Source organism: Homarus americanus, unplaced genomic scaffold (assembly GCF_018991925.1).
Source record: "Homarus americanus isolate GMGI-L3 unplaced genomic scaffold, GMGI_Hamer_2.0 scaffold32929, whole genome shotgun sequence".
Lineage (NCBI taxonomy): Eukaryota > Metazoa > Arthropoda > Malacostraca > Decapoda > Nephropidae > Homarus > Homarus americanus.
Window position 1 is genome coordinate 19,526,452 of NW_024737097.1, and position 26,288 is coordinate 19,552,739.

Below are 26,288 nucleotides of genomic sequence, written 5' to 3' on the forward strand. Positions count from 1 at the left end.
TCAACTGTGAGAATAACGTGTTTACGGCAAGACTGAGAGACACACGGGAAGGACTCTGGCAAGGGTGAAAATAAACTTAGAATGTATACAAATATAAAAAATGGTCTACTGATTATGTTTTGTGCCATAGAGGTGTCAGCTGTAGTGTTTTAAATGCTTACTGTCTTATTTTTATTTATTTTTTAACATGTTTGTATTTTGAACGGCGGTGATTTATTTTTTGGGGGGTGGGGGACCGACGCTCTCATATAAAAAGATCAGTTACTATTACTGATATTATTAAGGTTGAAATAGTTGGTAGGGAAAGCCACTAGCCAGTTGACTATGAATACATTAAACAATTATGTCTGATTAAACGTACTGTAATAGTCTTTTCTCTTCACTGTGGGTATTAGACAGTATAGTAAGACACTTTCGTCTCCATGGGAGGTAAATATTCAGGTGTATAGCTTCATTCAGGCCCGTCCTTTAGGGGGGGCGAACAGGGGCGACCCAATGACCTCGAACACATTACTTGCTGACTGGTTAATCTGACCTGACGGCTTACGCCACCATCACAACCGTGACCTTACCATCCGTAGCGACAGTTCCATGGGAGTTGGTGGGGGTGGGTTCCTCTGACCGCATAATCTGACTCCATAATCTATTGCACTCCACTCCACACAGCCAGTCCACCAGGGTCAGTAGCCAGTGAGATCCTGTCCTGTGAGCTGTGACTCCTGCCTTTTGAGCTTTGTGGATATACTTTTTTTTTGTGTAAGAAACATGGCAAGCAGAGACAGAGACAGATATATATTTATATATTTTCTGGGGCCCCGCAGTGGCTGAGTTGCCCTGGGCCCCGCACCCTCCTAGGGACGGCCCTGGCTTCATTAACCTAAAATCTACTACGTGGGATAAAGTCACCCAGTATTAATATTCGATGGGATACTTAAACTGGGTGAATACAGTTAGTTGCTATTCTATGAGCAAACGAAACTGAACGTGTGTTTGTGGGAGGTGTGTGGATTGGGCAAACCGCTTGCTCTTTGTGTACAAAATTAACCGCTACCAGAAAAAAAAAGTCTTGTTAAACTTTGTCCAGACACAACGAAGCGTGTGTACAGTAGCCCAGTTGAGACCAGTTGCTCAGTTTTCAGATGTAGCAGTAGTGTTAACATATTGATCTGACTGTGATTTTTATTATTCCAAACATATCATAATGGAATTAAATGAGATCTACCACACAGTGAAAGATCGCTTCAAATAAGTAAAATTAAAGAATACAATAAGTGTAAAATATTCCGAGTTTTCTTTCGTTAATAAAGATAGGTTTAAATATCCATCACTCTGTATCTATATTCATTTTTACTACACATTATTAGTATTAATAATACTTAAAAAGACAGGGATTTTATATAAAACAGCTAGATAAGTAAGTCATTGGACACTGACAACCCTGGTAGGTAGTAGCTAGTTCACGCCAGTTGCCGTTATCAGCTGTAGCAGTCTCTAAATTTACCATAATAAGTCATCACTGTGGAAAATAAAAAATAACAGATTACAGTGACAATGAAAAAAGAAACATGACAAACTTTTTCTTGATATTGAGAGAAGTGGAACCAGAGACAGACCGGGAGAAGTAAGTAAATAACATGATAAGTGCAGACAGGGAAATGCGAAGATAACGACGACCTCCAATAAATCTGGATGTGGTCCAGAAAACATGACAGGGCATCAATTGATAGTTCCTCCTCTACGGTAAACTCGCTCTTCTGAAATCTGAGAGTGAACTGAGCTGTTTGTGCAGACATACAATATCCGTATACAGTGGTGGTGGTAAAACGTAGTTCAGGTTTGTTTGTGGACAAGTTTGGGTAAAAGTTGAGTGTGTGTAGTGCGCTTATAGGTAAACTCCATTAGCTATTGTCTTGTAATGAGTAGGTTTTGCTTTCTCACAACACACACACACATTGTTTTTTATAATTTATTCAAACATTTTATTGACAAAACATTTAAGATTAAAAAAATCGCTGCTTAACAATGTATTTGTCGATTTAACAATAGATAGGTAGTCCCCAAAGAGGTGTTGAAATCTTACTAATTACCTTAGTATACGTAATTAAACCAATAAAGATTACAACTGCGTCATTCGTGGGCAACATTCCTCCTCTACTCACAGCTAATCAACCAAGGTCAATAAAGCGTGGAGGTCGTCTGTCAGCCACTCGCTACGTTTAGGATAAAAAATCACTACCCGATTCACACATTAATTCATCACGTTAAAAAAATCACATATTGATTTTTTATGGGTAATTTGAGTCGGGTTTACATATATTGTTATTTAGGAGTTATTTTTCTCAAACGTAATTTTTTAAGACGTAATGGCAACTCTTCAATGTTTGTTTTTCATTCTTCATCCTCAATACGGTGCAACCTCTATTTAACGGACTATATGTAGAGGAAAGTCCGTTATACAGAGGGTCCGTTAGATGTGAAACCTCCATTTAACGGACTATATGTAGAGGAAAGTCCTTTATACAGAGGGTCCGTTATATTTGAAACCTCCATTTAACGAACTATACGGTGAGAGAAGTCCGTTATATATAGAAGGCTTCACTATACAAGGTGTTGATAGTATATTGTGTTACTACGCTTCAACAACTAACTACAAATATCTTTATGCTCATAGATTAGTTAGTAAAATACACTCCAGTCATCAGCAAATACAAACTTGAGATACGTATCATTCTTACAACAGTCTGGAAATTCCTGCCTCTTACGCAATTCATCAAATCAATGTTTTTTATCAATCTTTGCTAAATAGATTCACATCACTATATTTCCTTGAGTGAATCATTTCCTCATTTACCTTCGTGGGGGAGGGAGGGAGGGGTGGTGGTGGTGGTGGGGGAAGGGGGGTAGGAAGAGTTGCATTTCCTCCCGTTATCAGATATGTGTCCAATTTTCCGCTGCGTCTTGTCAACTTTGCATATTCATTGAACTGGCCATTTTGTTTCCTCCACGCTTTTGGTATTTTCGTTAACGTTCCCTTCCTTCCTTCCTCTCCTCCCCCTCCCACACACACATTTCTCGATATTCTATTTTTATTTTTTTACTGTAATTTATTTTTGTGTATTTTATATATTTTGGATGGGTTACTCAGTATGTATATGTGTGATACTCTTTTTAACCTGTTGTAACCTGTATGTTAATGCCAAGGGGGTAATGTTTGCGTCTCTCTCTCTCTCTCTCTCTCTCTCTCTCTCTCTCTCTCTCTCTCTCTCTCTCTCTCGTTTGCAACACGGAAATTTCTCTCTTCACTGTGTCCTACAAACTTTGTCCTATCTTATCAGCAGCAGCAACAGCATCCACCCGTCACTGTCTTATACACACACACACACACACACACACACACACACATTCTTTCTGCACTTGATAACCTCCATTCAGAACACTCGGTATACTCTGCCGGGAATTAATCTATACAGCGCACACACATATATATTTATAATTAATCCCTCTCTCTCTCTCTCTCTACCTTTTTTATTCACAGATTTCATTAATATACTTCGTAAGGCTTCTTATCCTCCCCTGCAGACCTCCACACCTAATTAATTTATATGGTATTATCATTCCCTATCTAGTTACCTTTTCCTTTAGTATCGTTCAGCATTTTTTATTATATTCATTCTGTTTCATTTTTCTGTATAGTGGTCATTCAGTTTTATAGTCACCTTTAATAATGTTTTCATAATACATCAACCTTGTATCGTTTAAATGTACCTTTAGTATATTTTAAATAGCTAACCTTTTATTTTCCCTCGTAATATATTTTTTTATATCGTTTAAATGTACCTTCAGTATATTTTAAATAGCTAACCTTTTATTTTCCCTCGTAATATATTTTTTTATATCGTTTAGATGTACCTTCAGTATATTTTAAATAGCTAACCTTTTATTTTCCCTCGTAATATATTTTTTTATATCGTTTAAATGTACCTTCAGTATATTTTAAATAGCTAACCTTTTATTTTCCCTCGTAATATATTTTTTTTATATCGTTTAAATGTACCTTTAGTATATTTTAAATAGCTAACCTTTTATTTTCCCTCGTAATATATTTTTTTGTATCGTTTAAATGTACCTTCAGTATATTTTAAATAGCTAACCTTTTATTTTCCCTCGTAATATATTTTTTTGTATCGTTTAAATGTACCTTCATTATACACTAAATGGCTCCACTGTACAGAATATCACCCCATATAGTCTGCCTCGCCTCATTTATATACTGTAGGGTTTGTTGTTTTATCTTTAGGCTTCTACAGTACACCGACCACCTCATTGTGTTATCTCCAGCACAACACCCAGATGCTGACTCAACCTCCTCGGGCATAAAATTGTGTTTAGTTCTGTTCCTTGTAACCTAAGACTATGGCCATTCAGGACCATTACACTTTAAGACCATGACCGACCATTCCAGACCATTCAGGACCATTACACTTTAAAACCATGACCATTCAGGACCATTACACTTTAAGACCATAACCATTCAGGATCATTACACTTTAAGACCATAACCATTCAGGACCATTACACTTTAAGACCATAACCATTCAGGACCATTACACTTTAAGACCATGACCGACCATTCCAGACCATTCAGGACCATTACACTTTAAAACCATGACCATTCAGGACCATTACACTTTAAGACCATAACCATTCAGGACCATTACACTTTAAGACCATAACCATTCAGGACCATTACACTTTAAGACCATAACCATGACCATTCAGGACCATTACAATTTAAGACCATAACCATTCCAGACCATTCAGGACCATTACACTTTAAGACCATAACCATTCAGGACCATTACACTTTAAGATCATGACCATTGGGTTCAAATTCTCACAAGTTCTTATGGGGAGTAGTCCATTTAGATGCATTCTTACGTGTTCACTTACGAGGAAGAGTGATGACACGAACCTCTTGAGAATCTGGACCCCCGGACCCTGGACATGACCACAAACTTTTAAAATTTGATGAACCTCCCGGCTGATCTACTCTTCGTGACCTGGAGACTTGCTGACCCGGTGTAACAGCCCAAAATGTACCCCCTGCTCAGACTATACCCCGGGTATATTCTGGGCTAATCCAGTTTATACCTTGGGGTATAAAACAGGCTAGGCTATTTCATACCCCCCTAGGCCGGATTATACCAGCCCCATGAGAGTTCTGTTTTGAACTCAGTGGTCTGGCTAAACTATCTTAATTTAAATTAAAAAACACACTCAAATATTAAATTTTGATTTTATTTCTCACGCTGATGACACAACCTTGTAAACTAAAATACACAATTTTAATCGCTTAAATGCCGTTGCAAACTAATCAAGTGCAGACTACAATGAAGCATGAGCTAACAAAACATATATCTAAACACTGGTTACAACATTGAAGTGCTCTGACACATTCTCAAGATATAACGCATGATATGTCAAGCTCTGGAGACTAAAGCTGGCAGGATACAACTTAAACATGACATAGGAATAAAGAAAGGAATTTATAAGAAATTAAAGGGAGGGGAGGAGCAGCTCAGAAATAGGTATAATGAATTATCTAGGAATGTTAAGAAAAATGTAAGGAAGGCAAGGAACAGATTAGCGGACCTCTCGTAAATTTATTTACAAAATCATTAGACACGGGAGTTGTGCCACGCTTGTGGAAACAGGCAAATGTAGTACCCATATTCAAAAAGGGCGACAGAGCATCAGCGCCAAATTACCGGCCGATTAGTTTGACGTCAGTAGTGGGGAAATTTCTTGAATCAATTATAGCAAATAGCATTCGATCGCATTTAGACAAAAGCAAATTAATCTACGACTCTCAACATGGGTTTACAAAGGGAAACTCTTGTTTAACAAATCTGCTGACGTTTTTTAGGAAAGTCTTCGAGGTAGTAGATAATGACGATAATTACGATGTTAATTACTTAGACTTTAGCAAAGAGTTTGACAGAGTACCTCATCAGAGGCTTCTGAGAAAAGTTAAGGCTCATGGTATATAGGGGGAAGTCTTAAATTGGATAAAATCGTGGTTCACAGATAGAACACAAAGGGTCAGCGTAGATGGTGTTAAATCTGAGTGGGGCTGTGGAACCAGTGGGGTTCCCCAAGGGTCAGTACTAGGCCCACTCTTGTTCATAATCTACATAAACGATCTAGATACTGGGATCAGCAGTGATATAAGCAAGTTTGCGGATGACACCAAAATAGAGCTGCAGATTAATTCAGGGCAGGATGCAAATGCACTACAGGAGGATTTAAATAAACTGCGGGAGTGGTCAGTAAAATGGCAAATGAAATTCAACACCAGCAAGTGCAGCATACTTAATATTGGAAGAACAAATACTGTCAATGTATACAGCCTTAACAACATCAACCTAGAGAAGTCGACTTGTGAAAGAGGCCAATGTTCGAAATAAGGCAAACAGAGTATTAGGTTTTATATCTAGACGTTTAAGTAATAAGAGTGCAGAGGTCTTATTGCAACTATATCTTGCGCTAGTCAAGCCGCACCTCAATTATGCGGTTCAGTTCTGGTGCCCTTATTATAGAATGGATATCAATTCACTGGAGTCGGTGCAGCCAAGAATGACAAAAATGATTCCGGGACTTAGAAACCTTCCATATCAAGATAGGTTAAAGAAACTAAACTTGCATTCCCTAGAAAGACGAAGAGTGCGGGGAGATATGATAGAAGTATTTAAGTGGGTGAAAGGAATCAATAAAGGAGATATAGATAAAGTTCTTATAATATCCGAGCAGGGTAGTACTCGTAGCTACGGATTTAAGTTGGATAAGTTTAGGTTTAGGAGGCAGATAGGAAGGAACTGGTTCACAAATAGGGTGGTGGACGAGTGGAACAAGCTTAGCAACTTTGTAGTAAGTGCGGGAACGCTGGAGAGTTTTAAAAGGAGGCTGGATAGATTCATGGATGATAGAGAGTGGTAGTAACTCTCGACAGGAGCTGCAAGCCCCAAAATATATAAAGTATGATGGAAAAAACTCTGGACATTGAAATACAGACTTATTTATGAAAAACACAAGGAGGTATAATCAGGACTAGAGAGGTATAGTCTAAGCTAGCCCAAATTATACCCCGGGGTATAATATAGCCTGGGCTATTTTATAGCCCACTGTAACCCCGGGTAGTTTGGCGGGGGGTTAATGTGGGCTGCTACACCGGTGACCTGCTGACATAGTGTGCTTGATACCTGTCACGGTCTTTCTTACCTGTAGTAAAGATCTTGACGTGTTAAGTATATAGGTACTCGCTCGTGTGTATGTGTGTGTGTGTCTACTCTGTGTTTACGTGTTTATTGCATGTGTGAGTGTAATGCTAAGTGTGCACACACATAATACACACTCACACACACACACACACACACACAGTTTCGTATCCTATTCTCAAATATTTATCTCACGTACAACAGCTCCCTCGGTACCAACTTCTTTCACCTCATGCAATAATAGCGAGCGTACCTTACCTTGCCTTACCTTGCCTTACCTTACCTTGCCTTATACCTTTTAACCTTACCTTGCCTTACTTACCTTGCCTTGCCTTACCTTACCTTACCTTACCTTGTACCCTTACCTTGCCTTACCTTGCCTTACCTTACCTTGCCTTGCCTTGCCTTACCTTGCCTTACCTTACCTTACCTTGCCTTACCTTGCCTTGCCTTACCTTACCTTACCTTGCCTTACCTTGCCTTGCCTTACCTTACCTTACCTTACCTTGCCTTGCAATAAAGTCGAATCACTTAAAAATTAACTAGCCTAAACTAAACTAACCTCACCTAACTTAAATTAACATTCAAGTATTATTAGGGGTGGTAAATCATCCGGTGAGATAAGCTGGGTCTAATATTCAGGTGATTCGTAATGGCCGACGTATTGAGGTAAATACAGATTTTTGTTATTATTATTATTATTATTTTATTCTGATCTGATTTATGGTGACCCTGAACTGTGTCTGCTATTCTCTTCATGGATTTTTAGTGATAAATTGGACCTTTTTGAGAAGTTAATGTAAGTAAAAAAAAAATCCCTTAATCTCACCTAGTTTGAACCCTAAAATTTCCCCTTATATTGCTAAGTACAAATCCCATTCATCAACCCTAAACTCCCCTTTTAAGTGGATGACATTTGGTGGTGGAGATGGGGTGGTGGTCATTAGGTGGTGGAGACAGGGGTGGTGGAGACAGGGGTGGTGGTTAGGTGGTGGAGATGGGGTGATGTTTAGGTGGTGGTTAGGCGGTGGAGACAGGGGTGGTGGCGTGGCGGTGGTTAGGATCTTAGGTGATGGAGACAAGTGGCGTGGTTAGGTGATGGGGAAGGGGGGTCAGTGATCAACCAGAGACGATCACCCAGGTAAACAAACACTCGAGTTAAAGGAACCACTGATTGCTTATTGACTCGACAGGTGTGTGAGTGTGTGTTCAGGTGATGTCTCGTTTTATTAGAGAAGTACAGGGTGTCCCATTTCTGTCTGTGGGTATACTCTCTCTCTCTCTCTCTCTCTCTCTCTCTCTCTCTCTCTCTCTCTCTCTCTCTCTCTCTCTCTCTCTCTCTCTTTCCATCGTCAATCTGAGTACCTTATCGACGTAACCTTCACCCAGACGCCAGGTGGGGAAGTACAGGTGTGTCGTCTTTCGTGTGGGAATTAATTGAAGAAGTATTTTTGTATTTGTTAGTTGGCTCAGGTGGGGAGAAGGGGAGACAGGTATGACGGGAGCTGGGGAGATAATTTTGCGTGAGTGAGGGGAGATAGGTGTGTGTGTGTGTGTGGGAGAGGGGAGACTTCAGGTACAGACTATTGGCTATTTAGACACAAATTAAAGCCATTACAGGAGCCTATAAAAGAAGATTGGTTTCTTTTACCAGCTGGGAGAGTGGGGGTGGTTGTGTGTGTGTGAGAGAAGAGAGAGAGAGAGGGGGGGGGAAGTAGATGTATAATTTGTACCTGTTCATGGGAAGATTATCTGGCCTGAATCTCATGCAGTTGCTTTCATGGTTCAAACTTTTCCTATACCTCTGCACTAATCAACAGTCCACCCTCACCGCCCACCTGTTATCTAAAACGTTACTATTGACTATATCAATTATCGTTAACTCATGGTCATTAACTCTCACTACCACTTATTACCATCGAGCATTGCAAAATAACACTGTCCAGTCGCTATCATATACATTACCAGAGGTCGTTGATATCCTCCACCGCTATCATACTGTAGTCGTTATCAGTCTATCACACACATTACCAGAGGTCGTTGATATCCTCCACCGCTATCATACTGTAGTCGTTATCAGTCTATCACACACATTACCAGAGGTCGTTGATATCCTCCACCGCTATCATACTGTAGTCGTTATCAGTCTATCACACACATTACCAGAGGTCGTTGATATCCTCCACCGCTATCATACTGTAGTCGTTATCAGTCTATCACACACATTACCAGAGGTCGTTGATATCCTCCACCGCTATCATACTGTAGTCGTTATCAGTCTATCACACACATTACCAGAGGTCGTTGATATCCTCCACCGCTATCATACTGTAGTCGTTATCAGTCTATCACACACATTACCAGAGGTCGTTGATATCCTCCACCGCTATCATACTGTAGTCGTTATCAGTCTATCACACACATTACCAGAGGTCGTTGATATCCTCCACCGCTATGATATATCCTAGTCGTTATCAGTCTATCACACACATTACAGAGGTCGTTGATATCCTCCACCGCTATCATGCTGTAGTCGTTATCAGTCTATCACACACATTACCAGAGGTCGTTGATATCCTCCACCGCTATCATGCTGGAGTCGTTATCAGTCTATCACACACATTACCAGAGGTCGTTGATATCCTCCACCGCTATCATACTGTAGTCGTTATCAGTCTATCACACCGCTATCATGTTGTTTACCTATTATGATACCGTCAGTTATTACAGTGAGAGGAGCTTATAACTATACTCGCCTCTCAAACAGCTCCCCGCCACGCTGTCCTTGGACCATCCGCTTTGAGTCTGGTCCCCTGCCAAGTGTGTAATGGTGATCCAGCTGTGACTCTCCCAAATTCTGGCTGGCTGGCTGGCTGGCTGGCTGGCTGGCTGGCTGTTATACCCTCTCAGTGAGTCGAGCTTGTTGCATGGTGATCGTGAGGGCCGGGGTATATTTTGTTTCCGTGTGTGTGTGTGTGTGTCGGTGGGTCGTTGTGTGTATGTGTGTGTGTAAGTAAATTATCTTAAAAACGGATCCATTTACTTTGAGAAAATGTAATAAATTTAATATAGGGAATGGATGACGGCTCAGGAATATATATTTATTTTTATTTTCAAGACTGTTGGTTTTACGGTATTTGCCAGAAATTTACGTTTTATTATTATTATTATTATTATTATTATTTTAGGAGTGATATTGATGTCCCAATTGAGTTGCCCTTGCCCAGTTAAAAAAAATTATATGAGGGAGAGAGGTGTCAGGTATATAGATAAGAACCAGTCGCTCTCTCTCTCACTAGATCATAATACGCCGCAATATGATACAACGGACGAAGGATTTTGACAACCCTACGGAGACAACAAGAGTCGCAGCGTTCATTTTGAAATTCATTGATTCCCTCCGTAAAGATAATTTTTTTGACGCGAGTAGCTACCCAATGTCAACAACAGCATCAACAATATTGACATCAGGGCCTATCCTCTCTTACCTACCTACCTACCTACCTACCTACCTACCTTACTTACCTAACCTACCCACCCACCCACCCTTTACCTCTCCCTTGGACGCTAAGCTGAGGCTCCCACTCTCGAATCCGCTGGGAAATTTGGCAGCCTGGCAGGTCTACTCTACAACCCATATTCCAATTTTGATGCTCTCAGTAAAATGAAGGATCTGGTATTAACCCTTGTCCGTCTTCCCGTCCGTGCGTATCTCCTGTACCTGTACGTGGGTCCCCGAAAAAAATGTAAGCGTTCGTGTTTTTTTATGTTTTTTAGATTTGAGGTTGGGCTTTTTTTTCCCCGTGTACGCGTATTTCAGGGTGGCTTTCTTGTATACATATTTCAGGGTGGCTTTCATGTTTACACATTGCAGGGTGGCTTTCATGTTTACACATTGCAGGGTGGCTTTCCTTCCAATGGCTATGTTTACCAAGACCCAGTACGATAACCCAGCCCACCCACCCACCCACTCCTTGTTCTGTTCGGTAAATTAATTGAGTAATTATTCCTCTGGCTTGGGGATGATCGGGTCGGGTGGACAAGCTGACCCTGTGGTGTCCGACATAGGGCCAATTAGGCTGGTCTCCCCCTTATACGAGTCTCCCCCTTATACGAGTCTCCCCCTTACACGAGTCTCCCCCTTACACGAGTCTTCCCCTTACACGAGTCTCCCCCTTACACGAGTCTTCCCCCTTACACGAGTCTCCCCTTACACGAGTCCCCCTTACACGAGTCTCCCCTTACACGAGTCCCCCACCCACACGAGTCTCTCTAGTTCACCGTGTATAGGTCGTGCAGGTTGCTGTGTCCCCCTGTCTAGTCAATGTGTCCTGCCTTTTCAATGTATCCCCTTGCTGTTGTCTCCGAACCTAGTTAGTGTGTCCCCAGCCTGGGTGTGGGCCCCAGTCTAGTGTGGCCCCAGGCTAGTCAGTGTGGCCCCCCAGTCAGTGTGGCCCCAGTCTAGTCATGCCCCCAGGCTGGTCAGTGTGGCCCCAGGCTAGTCAGTGTGGCCCCCAGGCTAGTCAGTGTGGCCCCCAGCCTCGTCAGTTTGGCCTCCAGCCTAGTCCTGTGTGGACTCCAGCCTAGTCAGTGTGGCCCCCGGCCTAGTCAGTGTGGTCCTCTACCTAGTCAGTGTGTCCCTCTACCTAGTCAGTGTGGCCCCCTGCCTAGTCAGTGTGGTCCCTGCCTAGTCAGTGTGGTCCCTGCCTAGTCAGTGTGGCCCCCTGCCTAGACAGTGTGGACCCCTGCCTAGACAGTGTGGCCCCCAAGCCTAGACAATGTGTCCCCTGCTTAATCCGTGTGGCCCGTGCCTAGTCAGTGTGGCTCCCAGCCTAGTGAATGTGGCCCTCTACCTAGTCAGTGTGGCCCCCAGCCTAGTCAGTGTGTTCCCTGTGTTCCCTTCACTTGAAATTGCGTCCTGGAAACAGCAGTTAGGATATCAATATAGTTTCCCCACTTGGGTTTAATTGAAGCTAACAGCCTCAGAGATGCTTGTGATTTGGCCTTGTGAAGTAAGGGTTTACAAGCTGCTTCGGTCATCTGAGGTAAATAGTTTGGATCATCTGAAGATTAACCACCCTGATGATAACCTAACCTAACTTAACCCAACCTAACTTAACCTAACCACCCTGACGCTAACCTAACCTAACCTAGTGCTAATCTAACTTAATCTAAGGCAGTAATGCACCAGGGATAAGTTAAACAGCTTGGAAGAACAAACAAAGATGAGACGGAAAATATACATTGGAACAAATTAAAATGAAAGAGTAGGGTTCGGATTCGATTGAGGAGTTCGAGTTAGGGTTCGGATTCGTCTAAGGAGTTCGAGTCAAGTTTCGGATTCGTTTTCGAGGTAAATAAAACCTCAGAGACAATGAGAATCGAAGTAGGGGAAGGAGAAATTTGTCACTCTGTAGCAGTCAGTACCGTCAAGCTTCCAGGCGTGAGTGGATGGTGTGTCTGCGTGTCTCCTGACGTAGACGGTGTGTGATGAAGCGTAAGGTACTGGCTCGAGGTGACTTATCCGTATGACTATTGGCATGGCATCGCGAACACTGAACCGCATCTTCCACACCACAGCTAAGAGTTTGGGTAAGCGCTGGAAACTCAAGAGAAAATAACCAGTAGTAATTTTTTTTTATGAAACACGATCTGATAAATAGTTTTGAGTGAAATAGACGATTTTTTCAGTTTATTATTATTATTATTATTATTATTATTTGTATTATTATTTTTATTTTTTATATATTTTTTTTAATTTGAAGTTTTAGATGTCATAGGTGTGGTCGCCATATTAGTTGTTTATCTTTATAACTGTGAGTATTCCTTGGTATGGATTCCGTGTTGAGAGATTAAATTACTTTAATATTCTGAAGAAGATTATAAATGTCTGACATTTTTTTCCTGTGAATAATAAATGGTTTATATCTCTGTCGGTACGTTCGTATTTTGAACATTGTAACGTATTTTTTGCAGATTAATGTTTTAATACTGGTGACGTTATAAACTTTAATGCAATAGTATGATGATTACTAAACTTGTAACTACCGGCTTGAGATAAACATTCGTGGAGTGAGGGTTGTTGTTGTTGAACTCGTGTAATTGAGAACATCGAGTTTCCAATACCTTCCGTTTCACTTACAAGTCTGACATTGAGATGTTTTATATTCATGTAATACAAGAATAACTGACTAGCGTAGTGATGGGGCTGTGGGAAGATGGAACTTACCGCATGATGAGTGTTACTACAGGAGGGCATAATGATGCTGAAGCTAACTCATGTGGCTGAGTTACGCGTTTTTGAACACTTTGCTACATAAAACTAATAAATCATTGGGATTTACTCAAAAGTAGTTTCTGCCCCTACGTCATGCAGGTGTTTACGCAACGACCTCAGTGAGAAGGCTTGTTTTCATTCGGTGTGTTCCGGTGAATGAAAACAAACCATCACGGAACGCACAGTGGTTCACTGCTGCTAACAGTCACGCATTGTTTCATGTTTTTTGTTTTGTATATCTGGCTGGGGGGTACATCGGCGGTGTTGACTATTGTAATGTTTAACTTATATATATATATATATATATATATATATATATATATATATATATATATATATATATATATATATATATATAGTTGCAATAGATATATTCTTTAGGAGGCGGAGACGTATAATGAAGAGTAAAGCCAGCACTGGTAAAATTCATGAGTAATTGGGGAGTGATAGTTTATGAGAGACTTCCTCCATCATCAGGCAATCTAAAACAAATGAAGCTGAGAGTAACACACGTCGTACAGTGCAATGTAGACAATTACTGGAGGCACCCAACTAGCCCCTTGTGCACGGGGCCCTGCTGTATAAAATTTTCTGGTGTTAGCCAAATAAAATATTAAAAGTGGCGTCTCTGTAGTGAAGGGGTTAAAATCAAATAGATATTGAACATAACTCTAAGTAACCAGAACCGAGTTTTTCAGTACACCACTTGGCTCTAGTTACTTAGATTTATGTTCAATAACCAATTAATTTTGAGTTTAATTATCTGCATTGTTTGTAAGTGTCCTCCTCTCAGTTTCATTTGTTTTAGATAGCCTGATGACGAAGGAAGCCTCTCAGAAACTACACTATGCAATAAATCATGATGTTTTACCAAGTGCTGGTTATACTCTTCATCATACTGTAGTGGCACAGGAACACAGGCCCGTAAGTTATCCCATACCCACACTGTTGAGCACTACATACACACCCCCACTGAACGTCAACACCGAGTTTACTGTCTCATTACCAAACATTTAGGTTAACTCCTCCCCCACCTAGGCCTGTCAGACTCCACCTCTCTCAAAATAATATAGTAATAATTGTCATGTTAATATATGGATCATCGGTACATAAAGATGATACATTAACCCAAACTAGTCATATTATTCGTTCTGTCTGCTGTACAAAATTATGATAGGCCTATAGTTCTTGTTTATCAGTGATGGAAGTATGGTTATAGTTTAAGGGCCTAAGCTATCCTAGTATAAGGTAGTCCTAAGTTAATACTCTTAAGTGTTCGTATTGGTAGAATTTATTTCTGTATGATAGTTTCCTGTTCTCTGGCGTATGTAATTTTTTTAAGGATTATATCTTGTTTTTATTATTGTTTTCGGTTCAAATTTACTTTTTTGTTTGGGTTGAATTATATCATTTTGTTGTTATTTTATTTCCACGCACACAAGTCTTTTCTTGCTGTGATTCAGAGTGGCATAACAGATGATATAACAGGTGCTTGATATAACAGTTGCCAACATAACAAGAGCGAATACCGCGCTTGTTAACCTTCAACAATAGCATAGGGTCACCTCCCCCACGGCTTCATGTAGCACTAAATCCACCTGTGTGTTGTTCCATTATCAGCAAGCTCTCCCAAGTGTGTACACGGACTAACATACACACAACCAGATATAGTATCCTAGTCCCCTATAATACTCTAGCGGGGGGGGGGGTCTCGAACCATTGTCTTTGACCGTACGGGGTGAATAGTAATAAGAACATAAGAATGGAGGAAACTACAGCTGGGCAGTCCCATTTACACCCAACCCCTATTGCTCATATATCCATCCAACCTAAGTTTGAAGCTATCAGCGTTTTCGAGTTAACGATGACATTTGGTAACTTGTTCCATTCATCCACTACTCTATTTCCAAACCAATGTTTACCTATTTCGCGCCTAAATCTAAATTTGTCTAATTTAAAACTATTGTTACGAGTTCACTCCTGGTTGTATAGTTTGAGTACCTTTGTAATGTCCCCTTTGTTTAGCCTTGACTTCCATTTATACACCTTGATCATATCGCCCCTACACTCTACGTCTCTCGAGGGAGTGCAAATTAAGATGCTTTAACCTGTCTCTGTACTCAAGGTTCCTAATGCCCGTGATTAGTCATGTCATTTTCCGCTGAATTCTTTCAAGGATTCTATATCCATTCTGTAATACGGTGACCAGAACTGAACTGCGTAATCCAGGTGTGGTCTCACAAGCTCAAGATTTAGTTTTAGGATGACCTCGCTAGTCTTGTAACTAACACTCCTTTGTATGAACCCAAGTACTTTATTAGCCTTGTTACGAGCAAAAACACATTGTTTACTTGACTTAGGGTTCCTACTTATCATTTTGGTCACCGTATTACAGAATGGATATAGAATCCTTGGAAAGAATTCAGCGGAAAATGACATGACTAATCACGGGCATTAGGAACCTTGAGTATAGAGACAGGTTAAAGCATCTTAATTTGCACTCCCTTGAGAGACGTAGAGCGAGGGGCGACCTGATAGAGGTGTATAAGTGGAAGGCAGGGCTAAAACAAAGGACATTACAAAGGTACTCAAATTATCCAACCATGAGCGAACTCGTAACAATGGTTTTAAATTAGACAAATTTAGATTTAGGCGTGAAATAGGTAAACACTGGTTTGGAAACAGAGTAGTGGTTGAATGGAACAAGTTGCCAAATATCATCATTAACTCGAATACGCTGAATAGCTTCAACCATAGGTTGGATGCTCATATGAGCAATAGGGGTTGGGTGTAAACGGGACTGCCCAGTATGGGCCAATAGGCCCGCTGCAGTTTCCTCCATTCTTATGTTCTTATGTTATTAGTGTGTTTATGTGTTTGCAAAATTCACATATCAGTGTTAAGAAAAAACAACAACATAAGGAAACATTACTTCTCTTTTAACCTTTATGATTCAAACTATAAAAACAGTTATATAGAAATTTTTTTAACTATTTAGTAATATATGAATCATTAAAGAGATGAATTGAGGGGTGACTATTGGAAAGGTGGTTAAGGGGAGGAGGCGTAATAAGCCCTTGTGGTCCCCTCCTCCCTTGATGAAGATAACAGGGGAGATGAAGCACCGAGGAACAGTGTGTGTGTGTGTGTGTGTGTTAGGTTGACTTGTGATGGTGGTTATCAAGTGACTGTATTGTTAACCAGTGACTACAACGTTAATTGTTTATGGTTAACCAGTGATTGTAATATGTGAACACTGATGGTAAACCAGTGACACGTCCTGTTATTATATGTAGAGAGATTATAGTGTACTTGATGGCATATATCTTACGAGACATTTGGTATTATTCTCCTGTGTATATATCTCTCTCTCTCTCTCTCTCTCTCTCTCTCTCTCTCTCTCTCTCAGTAAGATCAGACTATATTCATCTCTCGTATTTTCTTCTTCTAGGTCCGTGTTTTTTTTTGGGATCGTGAATGGTGGTGTCATTAGGCCAGCTGGAGTGTGCTGCTACGTGACGCTGAAAACATTACTCTCTGGGTCTTCGTCTCTCTCTGCCACCCGCTCGCCGCCTCCTCACACTGACGGGAATGAAGAGATGTTTTTTTGTTTCTTCTTCTTAGTGGGAATTAAGTTGATGGTTTCCGAAGACGGTGAAGCTTAGAACAGTCGTCTCAGTGTTGTTAGAAGGTATTTTACAAGAGTGTGTGTGTGTGTGTGTACGTCGTCGGTAATATCCCCAGAAGAAAAAAGTTTGTGTGCTTGTTAAGAAACTTTGGTGGGTGTTCAAACTGTCTCGTAAGCTTATTTTTCGAGAGGAACAGCAGTGTCGTAAGTTTTATATATATATATATTTAAGTGCAGATAATAATCGCTCGAAATTCCTCATCATAATTTAAAGTGGATTATCGGGAAAATTTCAGAGTGCAGATACTAGAAACTACAGCAAAGGTAAATTAATAACTAAAAACTACATAATATTGGATTTCATTGATATATAAAATACCATCGAGAAGTAAAAGATATTGATAGTTTCTTAATCTTCTATAGAAAATGACTTTGATTTTAATTAAGGAACGAATAGACACTTTGTAGTACTACACGTTGACAAACTTCTGAAAGTGTTTGTGTGTAAGATTCCAGAAACTCTCTCTCGGTCTCTCTCTCTCGACCTCTGTGGTGTACGTACTGCCGGGAACGTGTCTCGAGTTGTGTTTATCTGGCGAAAGTCTCGTCAACTTTTGTGTCGGGACCTCGATACTATGAACCAGTGTACTGAACCTCGATAATATAAACCAGAGTAGTGAACCTTTATGTCATAGACCAGTGTTATGAACCTCGATAATATAAACCAGAGTAATGAACCAGTGTACTGAACCTCTATAATATAAACCAGGGTAGTGAACCTTTATGTCATAGACCAGTGTACTGAACCTCGATAATGTGAAATAGTGTACAAAATCTCGATAATATGAACTGGTGTAATAAACCTCGATAATACAAACCACCAGTATAATGAACCTCGGTATTACAAACCAGTGTACTTAACCTCGATAAAACAAACCAGTGCACAACCGAGACATCACTAAATTGACCGTGTAGAGTGAACCTTGACCTACAGTAGACCAGCCTGGTGACTCTTAAAACACTTGGTTAGATTAGGTTTTCCAAGTGGTGAGTTTAATCGTGATCATATTTAGGAAAATAATATTCTGAAGAGGTTATTAATATTTTCAAGAGGGAATCAAAATCATACTGGGAATATATATATATACAATATAATCTGATGTATTTTATTAAGTGTTGAGTGAGGTGTTGGAAAGGTGTTGGTTCGTCCTGATACTGAACCGAAGCCTTTATGAAGTAAGTCGAGATTGTGAACCTTTTATGAAGTGAATTGAGACTAATAAACCGATACCTTTTATGAAGTGAATCGAGACCGAGGACAGTTTCCACCCGAGTGTGTCTGGAATCGAGCCAAGTGAGATCAAGGCGGTGAGGTGAGGCAAGGCGAGACAAAGGACACAAGAAGGTTATCTGGCACGCCCGAGTATACAAGACCAAGGACAAGATGTGGGTGTTCCTCTGGCTCCTACTGACGATGGTGACCGCGCAGCAACAGCAGGAGAACACGTGAGTATTTTTTTTATTTTAATTTTTATTTTTGGTACAGGTAGAGGTTTAGTTTTATTTTCCAGATGGTTTATTGGTTTACTTTGGTCATTCGTTAGTGCATAGGTCAAGGTAAGGTTTATATATATGTGTGTGTGTTTATTCTTGTGTTTTAAAGTTTTAAGTGAAGAAAGTTGACTTGTGTCTTCATAAGTGTTAAGTGTCGTGGATCAACTCGTGTCTTCATAAATGTTAAGTGAAGTTAAGTGTCGTGGGCTAACTTAGAAATGTCTTCAGGTAAGTGTTAAGTGACTGAAGTATGTATCGAAAACAACCCTAAGGCGATAAGTGGAGTCGTAGATGAAAAAAACAAAATAAAACACAAAATAAAAACACACCAAGCTTACTAGAATCACCACGTACTTTAAAACCCTTTAGACTTATATAGACTAAAATAATACCTTTTATGTAAATCAGTTTACTCCCCACTCCCCCCCCCCTGCCTTCCCCAGGTGAGAGGTGGTTGATCAGGTGAGAGGTGGTTGACTAGGTGAGAGGTGGTTGACCAGGTGAGAGGTGGTTGGAAGTGGTTGACCAGGTGAGAGGTGGTTGGAAGTGGTTGACCAGGTGAGAGGTGGTTGACTAGGTGAGAGGTGGTCGGAAGTGGTTGACCAGGTGAGGGTGGTCGGAAGTGGTTGACCAGGTGAGAGGTGGTTGGAAGTGGTTGACCAGGTGAGAGGTGGTCGGAAGTGGTTGACCAGGTGAGGTGGTTGGAAGTGGTTGACTAGGTGAGAGGTGACCGGAAGTGGTTGACCAGGTAACTTTGACGAGTCTAACATCACCTGAAGAGAGAACATTATTAGTCGTCTGATGAAAAAAAGAATCTTGTATTTTAACTTCCAGAACTCAGTTATATCGTCACGAGAATCAGTCTAAAATCTGGGGAAACTTTGGAAACAAAATCTGGGAAACTTTGAAAAAAAATCCTATCCTTTGTAAGATTGTAATATACTTAATCTTCCCAGTATTACGTAGATGAAACAAAAATAATTCGGCCGTCACACACAAATGATAATAAGATATACATTCAGATGTTAATGTGGCATATATATGAGGCTGTTTTGACACGAGGTGAAATGTTATCAGTACCATTGGCGCCGGGGAAGAGAGCAGTCATGGTGGTGGTGGGGTTGGAGGCTAGGAAGGTGAGGTTGGGGAGGGCTAGGGAGGAGGTTGGGGAGGTAGGAAGGAGGTGGGAGGGTAGAAGGTGAGGTTGGGGAGGGGTAGGAAGGTGAGGTTGGGGGTGTAGGAAGGTGAGGTTGGGGAGGGGTAGGAAGGTGAGGTTGGGGAGGCTTGAAGGTGAGGTTGGGAGGGCTAGGAAGGTGAGGTTGGGGAGGGCTAGGAAGGTGAGGTTGGGGAGGGCTAGGAAGGTGAGGTTGGGAGGGGGTAGGAAGGTGAGGTTGGGGAGGGTAGGAAGGTGAGGTTGGGGAGGGTAGGAGGTGAGGTTGGGGAGGGGTAGGAGGTGAGGTTGGGGAGGGCTTGGAGGTGAGGTTGGCGAGGCTAGGAAGGTGAGGGTTGGGAGGGCTAGGAAGGTGAGGTTGGGAGGGGTAGGAAGGTGAGGTTGGGGAGGGTAGGAAGGTGAGGTTGGGAGGGGTAGGAAGGTGAGGTTGGGGAGGGGCTTGGAAGGTGGTGGCGAGGGCTAGGAAGGTGAGGTTGGGGAGGGCTAGGAAGGTGGAGGTTGGGGAGGGGTAGGAAGGTGAGGTTGGGGAGGTAGGAAGGTGAGGTTGGGGAGGGTAGGAAGGTGAGGTTGGGGAGGGGTAGGAAGGTGAGGTTGGGGGAGGCTAGGAAGGTGAGGTTGGGGAGGGGTAGGAAGGGAGGTTGGGGAGGGTTAGGAGGTGAGGTTGGGGAGGGCTAGGAAGGTGAGGTTGGGGAGGGCTAGGAAGGTGAGGTTGGGGAGGGTAGGAACGTGAGGTTGGGGAGGGTTAGGAAGGTGAGGGTTGGGAGGGTAGGAAGGTGAGGTTGGGGAGGGCTAGGAAGGTGAGGTTGGGGAGGGCTAGGAAGGTGAGGTTGGGAGGGGGTAGGAAGGTGAGGTTGGGAGGGGTAGGAAGGTGAGGTTGGGGAGGGGTAGGAAGGTGAGGTTGGGGAGGGCTAGGAAGGTGAGGTTGGGGAGGGGTAGGAAGTGAGTTGGGGAGGGGTAGGAAGGTGAGGTTGGGGAGGGTTAGGAAGGTGAGGTTGGGGAGGGCTAGGAAGGTGAGGTTGGGGGAGGAAGGTGAGGTTGGGAGGGTAGGAAGGTGAGGTTGGGGAGGGCTAGGAAGGTGAGGTTGGGGGGGTAGGAGAGGGGTTGGGAGGGTAGGAGGTGAGGTTGGGGAGGGCTAGGAAGGTGAGGTTGGAGGGCTAGGAAGGTGAGGTTGGGGAGGTAGGAACGTGAGGTTGGGGAGGGTTAGGAAGGTGAGGTTGGGGAGGTTAGGAAGGTGAGGTTGGGGAGGGAGGCTGGAAGGTGAGGTTGGGGAGGGCTAGGAAGGTGAGGTTGGGGAGGGGTAGAAGGTGAGGTTGGGGAGGGTAGGAGGTGAGGTTGGGGAGGGAGGAAGGTGAGGTTGGGGAGGGCTAGGAAGGTGAGGTTGGGGAGGGGTAGGAAGGTGAGGTTGGGAGGGTTAGGAAGGTGAGGTTGGGGAGGGTTAGGAAGGTGAGGTTGGGGAGGGCTAGGAAGGTGAGGTTGGGGAGGGGTAGGAAGGTGAGGTTGGGGAGGGGTAGAGGTGAGGTTGGGAGGGCTAGGAAGGTGAGGTTGGGGAGGGTAGGAAGGTGAGGTTGGGGAGGGGTAGGAAGGTGAGGTTGGGGAGGGCTAGGAAGGTGAGGTTGGGGGAGGGTAGGAAGGTGAGGTTGGGGCGGTAGTGGGGGTTGGGAAGGGGGGTGGGGGAGACAGTGGTAAGCCCTGTGATGAAGTTTATATTATATTACTTAAAGAAAGTGTTAGGTAGTGGTATTATTTTACTCTGAATGTTTATAGGGGAACCTGTTTGAGTGGGTGTGTTTTTGTGTGTGTTTGTGTTTAGTGGGTGTGTTTTGTGTGTGTTTGTGTTTGGGTGTTTTGTGTGTTTGTGTTTGAGTGGGTGTGTTTATTGTGTGTGTTTGTGTTTGAGTGGGTGTGTTTATTGTGTGTGTTTGTGTTTGAGTGGGTGTTTTATTGTGTGATAATGATAATAATGATAATAATAACAATAATAATAATAATTAACGGTTTATTTAATAAAAGTTCGGCAGTTCGAAGGCTGAAAATATACATTGGACAAAAATGGCTTATTACATACAAAGACATGGGGTAGGTGGGTTCGTTTAACAAAAGCTTTCATTACTGAAAGCAGAAGGAACAATGATTGAACATACAAATTATTATAGTTTACAGTTGATGGTCCGGGCCTGGGCTGGTCATGGAGACACCAGGTGGTGAGGTGTTCACGTGGTGTAGTAACTCGTCCTCGCGTGTTAAATAAGAACATAAACATAAGAAAATAAGGAGTCTGCAATAGGCCGGTTGGCCTGTGCATGGCAGCTCCTGTCGAGAGTTACTACCACTCTCTATCATCCATGAATCTATCTAGCCTCCTTTTAAAACTCTCCAGCGTTCCAGCACTTACTACAAGTTGCTAAGCTTGTTCCACTCGTCCACCGCCCTATTTGTGAACCAGTTCCTTCCTATCTCCCTCCTAAACCTAAACTTATCCAACTTAAATCCGTTGCTGCAAGTCCTATCCTGCTCGGATATTATAAGAACTTTATCTATATCTCCTTTATTGATTCCTTTCACCCACTTAAATACTTCTATCATATCTCCCCGCACTCTTCGTCTTTCTAGGGAATGCAAGTTTAGTTTCTTTAACCTGTCTTGATATGGAAGGTTTCTAAGTCCCGGAATCATTTTCGTCATTCTTCGCTGCACCGACTCCAGCGAAATGATATCCATTCTATAATATGGGCACCAGAACTGAACCGCATAATTGAGGTGCGGCCTGATTAGTGCAAGATATAGTTGCAATATGACTTCCGCAGTCTTATTACTTACACTTTTAGATGTAAAACCCAATACTCTGTTTGCCTTATTTCGAACATTAACGCACTGTTTTCTAAGTCGTAGGTCCGGGCTTACAGTACAAGTACCCCTAAGTCTCTTTCACAAGTCAACTTCTCAAGGTTGATTTCTTTTTGATCATTGTTCCCTAGTTCTTCCCCTACTGTGATATCTCTGATAATATTTTCTTTTATTTGTTAATACTAGGTCTAATATATTGTCACCTCTAGTAGGTTCTGTAATTAATTGTTTTGAAAAATTGTCCTGTACTGCGTCTGTACTGTTGTCCCAGTCAATATTTCTGAAGTTGAAATCCCCCATAATGCACAGGTTGTTGTATTTTGCTGCCCTACTCATTTCCTGCCATATGGGCTGAGCTGCTTTCCCAAGACTTGGGGGCCGTAATCAATCCCATAATTATTTTTTCTCTTCCTTCCGCAATTTCTACCCATACAGACTCGGTTCCTATTTCACCCTTTATTGAATTATTAATACAACATTTTAATGTATCCTGATGAAGAGTGCGACCCTCCCCTTCTACCTTCCCTGTCCTTGTGAAAAAGGTTGTACCCTTCTGTGTGGTACTCTAATAAAAAGCTCTTGCTCGCCAGATTCATCAAGTTTCGGTGATTGCTATGACGTCTACATTCTGGGTACATACAACCGCTCTCAGCAAGTCTATTTTATTTCTAACGCTCCAACTGTTTGTATAGTATACATTTAAACTACCTTCTGGTCCTTTTTTACCTTGTCCTGAGTAACCAATTTTACTCCCCAGGACCTGCTTTTTTTGACTCCCACTTACCCCGACCTCTCTCTACTGGCGAAACCCCCTTTAGAGTGACAATTTCATCCCAGGGATGCAGCAACGTCTTTACCCCGCGCGAGACAAGTGTACTCAGTCACGACTGTACAGGTAGTCGTTTCCATAGAATGGTTGCCAGTTATCAATGAATGCCCAACCATTGCTTGCACAATGTTTTCAGTTGTCAATTTATAGCAATTGCCTGGACAGCCATTCACCGCCAACTCTCTTCTAGGCAAGACACCACATACTATCGGGATCCCTCCTATCTCTAACCTTCCCCAGCGCTCCCTATACCTTTTGAAAAGTTCCTCACTCCTAACCTTTTCTATGTCGTTACCTCCTACACTAAGACACACACTACTGGCTTGGTACCCTCCTGATAAAACCTATCTATCCTCTTAGCTACATGCCCTATCCCAGCCCCAGGAAAACACACCCTAGTCTTACGTTTCCTATCTCTTGCACAAAAAGTCCTATCTAAGAACCTCACCTGGCTGTCCCCAACTACCACGACCTTACCACTGGGCAGGGTTTGAAAAACTGCCCTTTTCTCTCTTGGCACCACACCGTCCTGCCTCTTCTCTTCCTCGCCAGCTTCCCCAACACTTGGTAGGGGTTACTGCACTCCACACCCTGATCAGCTTTCCTGAGTCTGACCCTAGTCCCTTTGGAGACAACTACTCTCCACCCATGCTCCTCCTGACTGAAGGATTTCAGTCCTGAGGGCTTCGTTCTCCCCTTTTAAAACGTCTATCCCTCTCCTCAACTGCTTCAGCTGACTTAACAGAGTGGCCAGGGGGTCGTCCTTCCTCACACACCGCCCTCTTCCCCATAACACAACGATCCACGGCGGCCATTTCCTATGGTCACTAACACGAGCACTTAGGGGCATGTCTTACAAGCTAGGTCAGGTCGGTACTGAAAAATATATCTTGCCCCGAGTGAGGATCGAACTCACGACCTTGAGATTATGAGACTCACGCGCTGCCTACTGCGCCATCGAGGCGTTATTATTAATTTGGTGGTGTTGATATTAAAGACCTCACGTGGCCATGGGGACACCAGGTGGTGTGGTGTTCACGTGGTGGAGTGAGTCGTCCTCGGGTGTTGATATGAAGGACCTCACGTGGTCATGGGGACACCAGGTGGTGTGGTGTTCACGTGGTGTAGTGACTCGTCCTCGGGTGTTGATATGTAGGACCTCACGTGGTCATGGGGACACCAGGTGGTGTGGTGTTCACGTGGTACAGTGATTCGTCCTCAGGTGTTGATATGAAGGACCTCACGTGGTCATGGGGTGGTGTCACAGTACCTCACTGCTCGGTGCTGTTGTGTTATCCCGTAGTCAGGTGCATAGCCGGCCCTCTGTTGTTCCCAGGGTGGACGGATTAATACCTCTGGTCAGAGGATGGTTCCGAGGGTTGCTTATCTCAGTGGTGGGTCACGGCTCTCACTGGTACTGTCTAGTGCTGAATTCACTCTCAAATACTGTTAATCACTGTTCAACACTGATCCCACTTCTTTCCGAAACGAAATTGTCACTTTTGATTATGTTGATATCCCGGTGGTGAGGAAATATATTAACACTTTAAACAATAATTTCAGATATAAATAACACAGCACAATTAATTAGCTCCTAAGATATTGATGTAATAACAATTTAAACAATAATTACACTCACATTACACAGCTCAAATAACTCGCTACTTAGATAATGATGTAATAACACTTTAAACAACAATTACACTCACATTACACAGTCCAACTACTTAAGTACTTTGAAAACAAGATAATGTGATAACGACCCGACCACCCAGCATTATGTTCCACCGTGGAAGAGATTTTCAGTAAGTGTCGTGAGTTTGCATATGTTAGGGAGATGGTAGACAGGCGAGGCGTATATATAAAAAAAAAATTCTTGTTTCAGCCTATCCTACTTAGTGCTTAATGGGTTGGGTGTGTGTGTGGGTGGATTATGGTGGTGTGGTGGGTGTATGGTGGTGTGTGGTGGGTGTATGGTGGTGTGTGGTGAGGTGTGGTGGTGTGGTAGTTATGGTGAGGTATGGTGGTAGTAGTATTTATGGTGAGGTGTGGTGGTTATGGTAAGGTGTGGTAGTTATGGTGGTGTGGAAGATATGGTGAGGTATGGTAGTTATGGTGAGGTATGGTGGTGTGGTAGTTATGGTGAAGTATGGTGGTATGGTATTTACGGTGAGGTGATCCCAAAAAATTATCCTTTAAAATGTACCTAATTGTGTGTGTGTGTGTGGGGAGGGGATTCAGTTCAGTAGACACCTGTGCTGTTAATGGTTCGGCCGCCAGGTAGCTAAGGTGGGTATTATGTATGCATCTAGGTGTGAGAGAGAGAGAGAGAGAGAGAGAGAGAGAGTGTGTGTGTGTGTGTGTGTGTGTGTGTGTGTGTGTGTGTGTGTGTGTGTGTGGAGAGTAGCCACATCTTTTGGTCAGTCTTTATATAGAACTTAAATGTCGGTATTTTTATATTAAGAATAATTAAACAAAGAAACAAATAAATAAACAAGGAGGCATACAAACACACACACACATACAATAGATAAATAAACTGACACTTAAAGACTACTAATTGATGTTATTTGACTGAGACTAATTAATAAAGAGAGGCATTTACTAATTAGGGTTTAAATATAGAATTAGTGGCATGTGTGGGACATTTAATTTGTCGTATAATTTTAAGCTATAATTGCCTTTTGACTCTAGTATAATTGGTATAATGC

The 26,288-nt window shown here is 42.3% G+C and overlaps 1 long non-coding RNA gene and 1 other non-coding gene across 2 annotated transcripts; both read right to left on the reverse strand.

Annotated features, from left to right (window-relative positions):
• Window positions 1–17,779: 17,779 nt before the first annotated feature.
• On the reverse strand, window positions 17,780–18,059 carry LOC121873285. The gene is made up of 3 exons (XR_006090213.1): window positions 18,043–18,059; window positions 17,959–17,986; window positions 17,780–17,861 (listed from the first exon to the last, which is right to left on the reverse strand). It is a non-coding gene; the product is annotated as an uncharacterized LOC121873285 (long non-coding RNA).
• Window positions 18,060–24,468: 6,409 nt separating this feature from the next.
• Window positions 24,469–24,541, reverse strand: Trnam-cau. The gene has a single exon. It is a non-coding gene; the product is annotated as a tRNA-Met (tRNA).
• Between the last annotated feature and the right edge of the window lie 1,747 nt (window positions 24,542–26,288).